Source organism: Mustelus asterias, unplaced genomic scaffold (assembly GCF_964213995.1).
Source record: "Mustelus asterias unplaced genomic scaffold, sMusAst1.hap1.1 HAP1_SCAFFOLD_334, whole genome shotgun sequence".
NCBI lineage: Eukaryota > Metazoa > Chordata > Chondrichthyes > Carcharhiniformes > Triakidae > Mustelus > Mustelus asterias.
The window spans coordinates 254,586-261,055 of NW_027590296.1; the positions used below are offsets into that span (position 1 = coordinate 254,586).

The 6,470-nt window shown below is 51.0% G+C and overlaps 1 protein-coding gene across 4 annotated transcripts in view; it reads left to right on the forward strand.

Annotated features, from left to right (window-relative positions):
• LOC144486419 (E3 ubiquitin-protein ligase TRIM39-like) overlaps positions 1–6,470 on the forward strand; it is a 121,905-nt gene that overhangs the window by 10,085 nt on the left and 105,350 nt on the right. The gene's annotated exons all lie outside the window — the stretch shown is intronic.

A 6,470-nucleotide genomic window follows, 5' to 3' on the forward strand; every position in this document is an offset into this window, starting at 1 on the left:
ACAGTTCCAGTCTCCATATCCCTCGGTTAGACCACACTCGGAGCACTGTGCACAGTTCCAGTCTCCATACCCCTCGGTTAGACCCACACTCGGAGCACTGTGCACAGTTCCAGTCTCCATACCCCTCGGTTAGACCCACACTCGGGGCACTGTGCACAGTTCCAGTCTCCGTATCCCTCGGTTAGACCCACACTCGGAGCACTGTGCACAGTTCCAGTCTCCATATCCCTCGGTTAGACCCACACTCGGAGCACTGTGCACAGTTCCAGTCTCCATATCCCTCGGTTAGACCCACACTCGGGGCACTGTGCACAGTTCCAGTCTCCATATCTCTCGGTTAGACCACACTCGGAGCACTGTGCACAGTTCCAGTCTCCATATCCCTCGGTTAGACCCACACTCGGAGCACTGTGCACAGTTCCAGTCTCCATATCCCTCGGTTAGACCCACACTCGGAGCACTGTGCACAGTTCCAGTCTCCATATCCCTCGGTTAGACCCACACTCGGAGCACTGTGCACAGTTCCAGTCTCCATATCCCTTGGTTAGATCACACTCGGAGCACTGTGCACAGTTCCAGTCTCCATATCCCTCGGTTAGACCCACACTCGGAGCACTGTGCACAGTTCCAGTCTCCATACCCCTCGGTTGGACCACATTCAGAACACTGTGCACAGTTCCAGTCTCCATATCCCTCGGTTGGACCCACACTCGGAGCACTGTGCACAGTTCCAGTCTCCATATCCCTTGGTTAGATCACACTCGGAGCACTGTGCACAGTTCCAGTCTCCATATCCCTCGGTTAGACCCACACTCGGAGCACTGTGCACAGTTCCAGTCTCCATACCCCTCGGTTGGACCACATTCAGAGCACTGTGCACAGTTCCAGTCTCCATATCCCTCGGTTAGACCACACTCGGAGCACTGTGCACAGTTCCAGTCTCCATATCCCTCGGTTAGACCCACACTCGGAGCACTGTGCACAGTTCCAGTCTCCATATCCCTCGGTTAGACCCACACTCGGAGCACTGTGCACAGTTCCAGTCTCCATATCCCTCAGTTAGACCACACTCGGAGCACTGTGCACAGTTCCAGTCTCCATATCCCTCGGTTAGACCCACACTCGGAGCACTGTGCACAGTTCCAGACTCAATATCCCTCGGTTATACCACATGTAATGAACCAGAGGTTGTCCCCCCCCCACCCTTCCCCCTCAGAACTAACACCCAACCACTCAGAGAGGAGTACCTCGCCCCATAATCTGTTCAAGTGAGTGTGTGAAGGGGTACGATCCGCTCTTCAGCAGCCTCTAGTGGTTAAATACAGAATAACTCCCTGAGACTCTGTAAAATCAACAAGTAACACTTTATTTATCTAACTCACAGTGAACAGGGTAACTAAACTATTCACAACCTGAATAAAACACCATTCTAATGGAATGCTGTTTAGATAAATACAATTCACGCTCATTAACAACAAAAATAGAATTTTGTCACTCTCTAAATTACAACCAGGTTTGTCGTCTTCCGGAATCTTCTGGTCTTCTCTGATCGTTTCTTTCTGGATTTCTTTCTTTTCCGTCTTTGGTTCCATCGCTGTTGAGATCAAGCTTTGACTTGAGACATAAATGAGGCTGTTACCCTGGCAGGCGGCCGTTGCTGTCTCTGCCTATTGTACCACTGCCTGTTCTTTTATATCCCTGATGACAGATCCACATCCCCACAACAGGATTGGTTCTCAGGTTACCCAAATATCAAATTTAAATCTGATAGGCTGCTGTTATTCAAGTGCCTCATTTAAATTGATTGGTTAAATTCAAAAGCCTGTTCTGAGTCAAATGTTGAAGCCTGTTACCTCGGCAATCCTGCTGCCTGGCCCGTTGAGATAATGTTTCAGTCTGGCTCCCCATGCACTCTATCTTTTTCTTCAAACTCTAAGTACAGAAAAAGCACCACTTTTTAAAGGGACCACGCACTGCTTCCATTCTTGCATTTTACTCAACTTTGCAACAACTCCCCCTTAAGAAAAAATGAACCATCATCATAAAAAGATGGTCTCTTTTAAACTCACAATAAAGCATCCACAATAACACTTTCACAACCTGCAACATGTACAATCTGTAAATTAAATGCTTGTGACATAAAGGCATGCCAACCAGTCCAGGCAACATCCTTGTGGATCTCCTCTGCACCCTTTCAATCATTTCCACATCCCTCCTGTAATGAGGCGACCAGAACTGAGCACAGTACTCCAGGTGGGGTTTGAAGAGGGTCTTATAAAGCTGCATCATTATCTCCCGACTCCTCAACTCAATCTCTCAATTGATGAAGGCCAGCACACCATACGCCTTCTTAGCCACCTCCTCTACCTGTGAGGCCGATTTAAGAGTCCTATGGACCTGGACCCCAAGGTCCTTCTGATCCTCTACACTGCGAAGAGTCTTACCCTTGATATTATACTCCTTCATCCCATTTGACCTGCCATGGTGGACCACTACACATTTGTCCGAGTTGAGGTCCATCTGCCACTTCTCCGCCCGGTCTTGCATCCTATCTATGTCACGTTGCAGCTTCTGACATCCCTCCAAACTATCCACAACACCACCAACCTTCGTGTCGTCGGCAAACTTACCAACCCATCCCTCCACTTCCTCATCCAGGTCATTTATGAAAATGACGGGCGGCAGGGGTCCCAGAGCGGATCCCTGGGGCACTCCGCTGGTGGCCGACCTCCATTTTGGGGGGGGGGCCCGTCTACAGCCACTCTCTGCCTTCTGCAGGCAGGCCAGTTCTGAATCCACAAGGCAGCAGCCCCTTGGATCCCATGCCCTCTCAATTTCTCGAGAAGTCTTGCATGGGGGACCTTGTCGAACGCCTTGCTGATGTCCATGTAGACCGCATCTACCGCTTTTCCTTCGTCGATGTGTTTAGTCGCATTTTTGGGGAACTCCACCGGGCTCGTGGGGCGCGATTTGCCTTTGACAAAGCCATGCTGACTACTTTTCAGCATACTAAACTTCTCGAGATGTTCATGAATCCTGTCCCTCGGGATCTTCTCCATCAACTTAGCAACTGCTGAGGTGGGACTCGCTGGTCGGTAGTTTCCTGGGCTGTCCCTGTTCCCTTTCTTGAATATAGGAACTGCATCTGCAGTCCTCCGATCCTCCGGAGCCTCTCCCGTCTCCATCGACAATGCAAAGATCATCGCCAGAGGCTCTGCAATCTCTTCTCTCGCCTCCCATAGTAACCTGGGGTACATCCCCAGGGCAGCACGGTGGTTAGCACTGCTGCTTCACAGCTCCAGGGACCTGGGTTCGATTCCCGGCTTGGGTCACTGTCGGTGTGGAGTTTGCGCATTCTCCTCGTGTCTGTGTGGGTTTCCTCCGGGTGCTCCGGTTTCCTCCCACAGTCCAAAGATGTGCGGGTTAGGTTGATTGGCCATGCTAAAAAACAAATTGCCCTTAGTGTCCAGAGATGTGTAGGTTAGAGGGATTAGTGGGTAAATCTGTAGGGATATTGGGGTAGGACCTGGGTGGGATTGTGGTCGTTGCAGACACGATGGGCCGAATGGCCTCTGTCTGTACTGGAGGGTTTCTATGATTCTAAGACTCCAATGAAATAGTCTGGTGTTCTTGTCCTTAAATCTTTCCAGAAATGTCAAAGGATCGCTGTACACAATCGTCTCTGATGCACTGTTTGCAATGTAAACATTAAAATGTTGTAAGGCCATTATTAAACTCAATAACTCCTTTTCAATTGTGGAATTAAGTGTCTGATTCTAAACTATCCATGACCTCCTTAAATAATTTGGCAGTAAATTTGGACCCTTGGTCTGATTGAATCTCCCTGGGTAATCCATAATGGGTAAAGAAAGCAAGCAACTCTCCACAGCCTATTTTGCCTTGACATTCCGTCATGGAATTGCCTCTGGAAACCTGGGAGACACATCCATTACGGTTCACAAATACTGGTTCCCACTTTTGGTTTTAGCGAGGGGACCTACACAATCAATGACAACCGAATAAAAGGTTCTTCAAATGTGGGAATTGGTATCAAGGTACAGGTTTTATCACAGCCTGTGGCTTTCTGACCATCTGATACGTGACAGGTACGGCAAAATTCAACATCTTTATGTAATCCAGGCCAATAAAAATGCTGCATCTTCCTCACTCCTAGATGAGCTCCTACAGGTAATCCGTGTGCTCCCTGTAATACTTCCTGTCTGTATTCTATCAGCAACACAATCTGGGTGAACCTCCGCCCACTTCTCATCTGCACGAACCTGCCAAGGTCTCCATGTCCGCATTAATATTTTATCCTTAAGGGAATAGCATTCTGGAATACACTCTGATTCCTTTTCCGTACACGCTTTGTGATATAAATCCTTTATCGCCTCATCTTTCTGTTGTAACTCCATTAATCTGTCAGGACTAAACACCTCTGCCTGATCCTCTACCTGATTCGGTTTTTCCTTTAACATCTCATCAAGCAGAGTGTCAGCTAACTGGACCTCAACTCCTTCATCTTTCTCTTTTATTCTCCCTTCCTGTTTTAACTCATGGCTCTGGGATCTTGTCACCACCCAGTCTGGAGAAATTCCAGGGGATTTTTCTTTTCACTCCTCAGTTCCCTGGTTTTCTTCTGGCTTTTCCACTACAATGGGCATCACTCCCACCTGTGATCCAGCTGGCTCGTTTCCCAGGATAAACTGTATTCCTGGAGTAGCAAAGTTTTCCATCACTCCCACTATCACTTCCCCAGACTGGATTGGACTTTCCAGCCTGATCTCACACAGGGGAACACTACTCCTCTCTCCATTCATTCACAGATTACCACTCTCTCTCAGGCAAGATTTCAGAAAGAGTGTAAATATTTCCATCTCTTACTATTAGAGACAGACTAGCTCTCGTATCTCTCAATATTTTAACTTCTTTACCTACTCCCCCTGCTCTCCCTGAGTAAACCTTACCCACACAGGTGAAGTGAAAAGATCGGGTGCTATCTTACTATCCAGCCCATGCTGCGCACTCTCCTTCAGTTCCTCAACTTCTCTGGAGATTTTCTTCACTGTTTTAACTAATCCCACTGGTTGAACATCTTTTACCGCATCCTTTCTCCCAGTGCCTTTCTGAAGCCCCCAGCACGGTGACTTTGTGAGTCCCACCTGATCACAGTAACAACACTCGATCTTTCACCTCTTTTCCACCCTCTTGGGTTTATTTTTGCGCGGCGGGTAAACTGTCCCCAGTCTGATCTACTTCCGGTTTTTCATTGAAGGATCTCCATAAATCCCAATCTCTCTTTGAGTGACAGGTACGGCGACCAATCCGCTGCCAGGACACCCCTTCGTTACTCTGACAGGAACTCCGGCCAATCAGCTTCCGCATTCCCCGCAGTCCCGCCCCCTCACTCCGAGTGACAGGGGCTGCAGCCAATCAGCTTCCCCGGTCCCCAGAGTCCCGCCCCTACCTCAGAGTGACAGGAGCGGCAGCCAATCGGCTTCCCCATTCCCCGGAGTCCCGCCCTTTCGCTCAGAGTGGCAGGAGCCGCAGCCAATCGCCTTCCCCATTCACCGGAGTCCCGCCCTCTCGCTCAGTGTCAGAAGCTCCGGCCAATCCCGTTCCCCGGAGCCCCGCCTGCTCACTCAGAGTGACTGGAGTTCTGGCCAATCAGCTTCGCATTCACCGGAGGCCCGTCCCCTCCCTCAGAGTGACCAGGGGCTCCGGCCAATCAGCTTCCCCATTCCCTAGCCCCGCCCAATCACCCAGAGTGACAGCAGCTCTAGCCAATCAGCTCCACCATTCCCCGGAGACCCGCCCCCTCACTCAGAGTGACAGGTGCTGCAGCCAATCGGCCTCCCCATTCCCCGGAGTCCCGCTCCTTCACTCAGAGTGACAGGACCTCCGGCCAATCACCTTCCCCATTCCACAGGGTCCCACCCTCTCACTCAGAGTGACAGGGGCTCCGGCCAATCAGCTTCCCCATTCTCCGGTTTTGCCCCCTCACGCAGAGTGACAGGTGTTGCAGCCAATCAGCTTCCCCACCCCCGGGAGCCCCGCCCCTTCATTCAGTGTCAGAAGCTCCGGCTCATCAGCTGTCCCGTTCCCCGGAGCCCCGCCTGCTCGCCCAGAGTGACAGGTGCTGCGGCCAATCAGCTTCCTCATCCCTGGAGCCCCGCCTCCTCATTCAGAGTGACAGGTGCTGCAGCCAATCGGCATCCCCATTCCCCAGAGCCCCGCCTCCTCACTCAGAGTGACAGGTGCTGCAGCCAATCAGCTGCCCCATTCCCTGGGGTCCCGCCCCTTCACACAGAGTGACAGGTGCCGCCACCAATCAGCTTCCCCATTCCCCGGAGCCCCGCCTCCTCATTCAGAGTGACAGGTGCTGCAGCCAATCAGCGTCCCCATTCCCCGGAGCCCCGCCCCCTCTCGGATTGAATGATGAAATGTTGACTCTTTGAGAAAAACTGTTT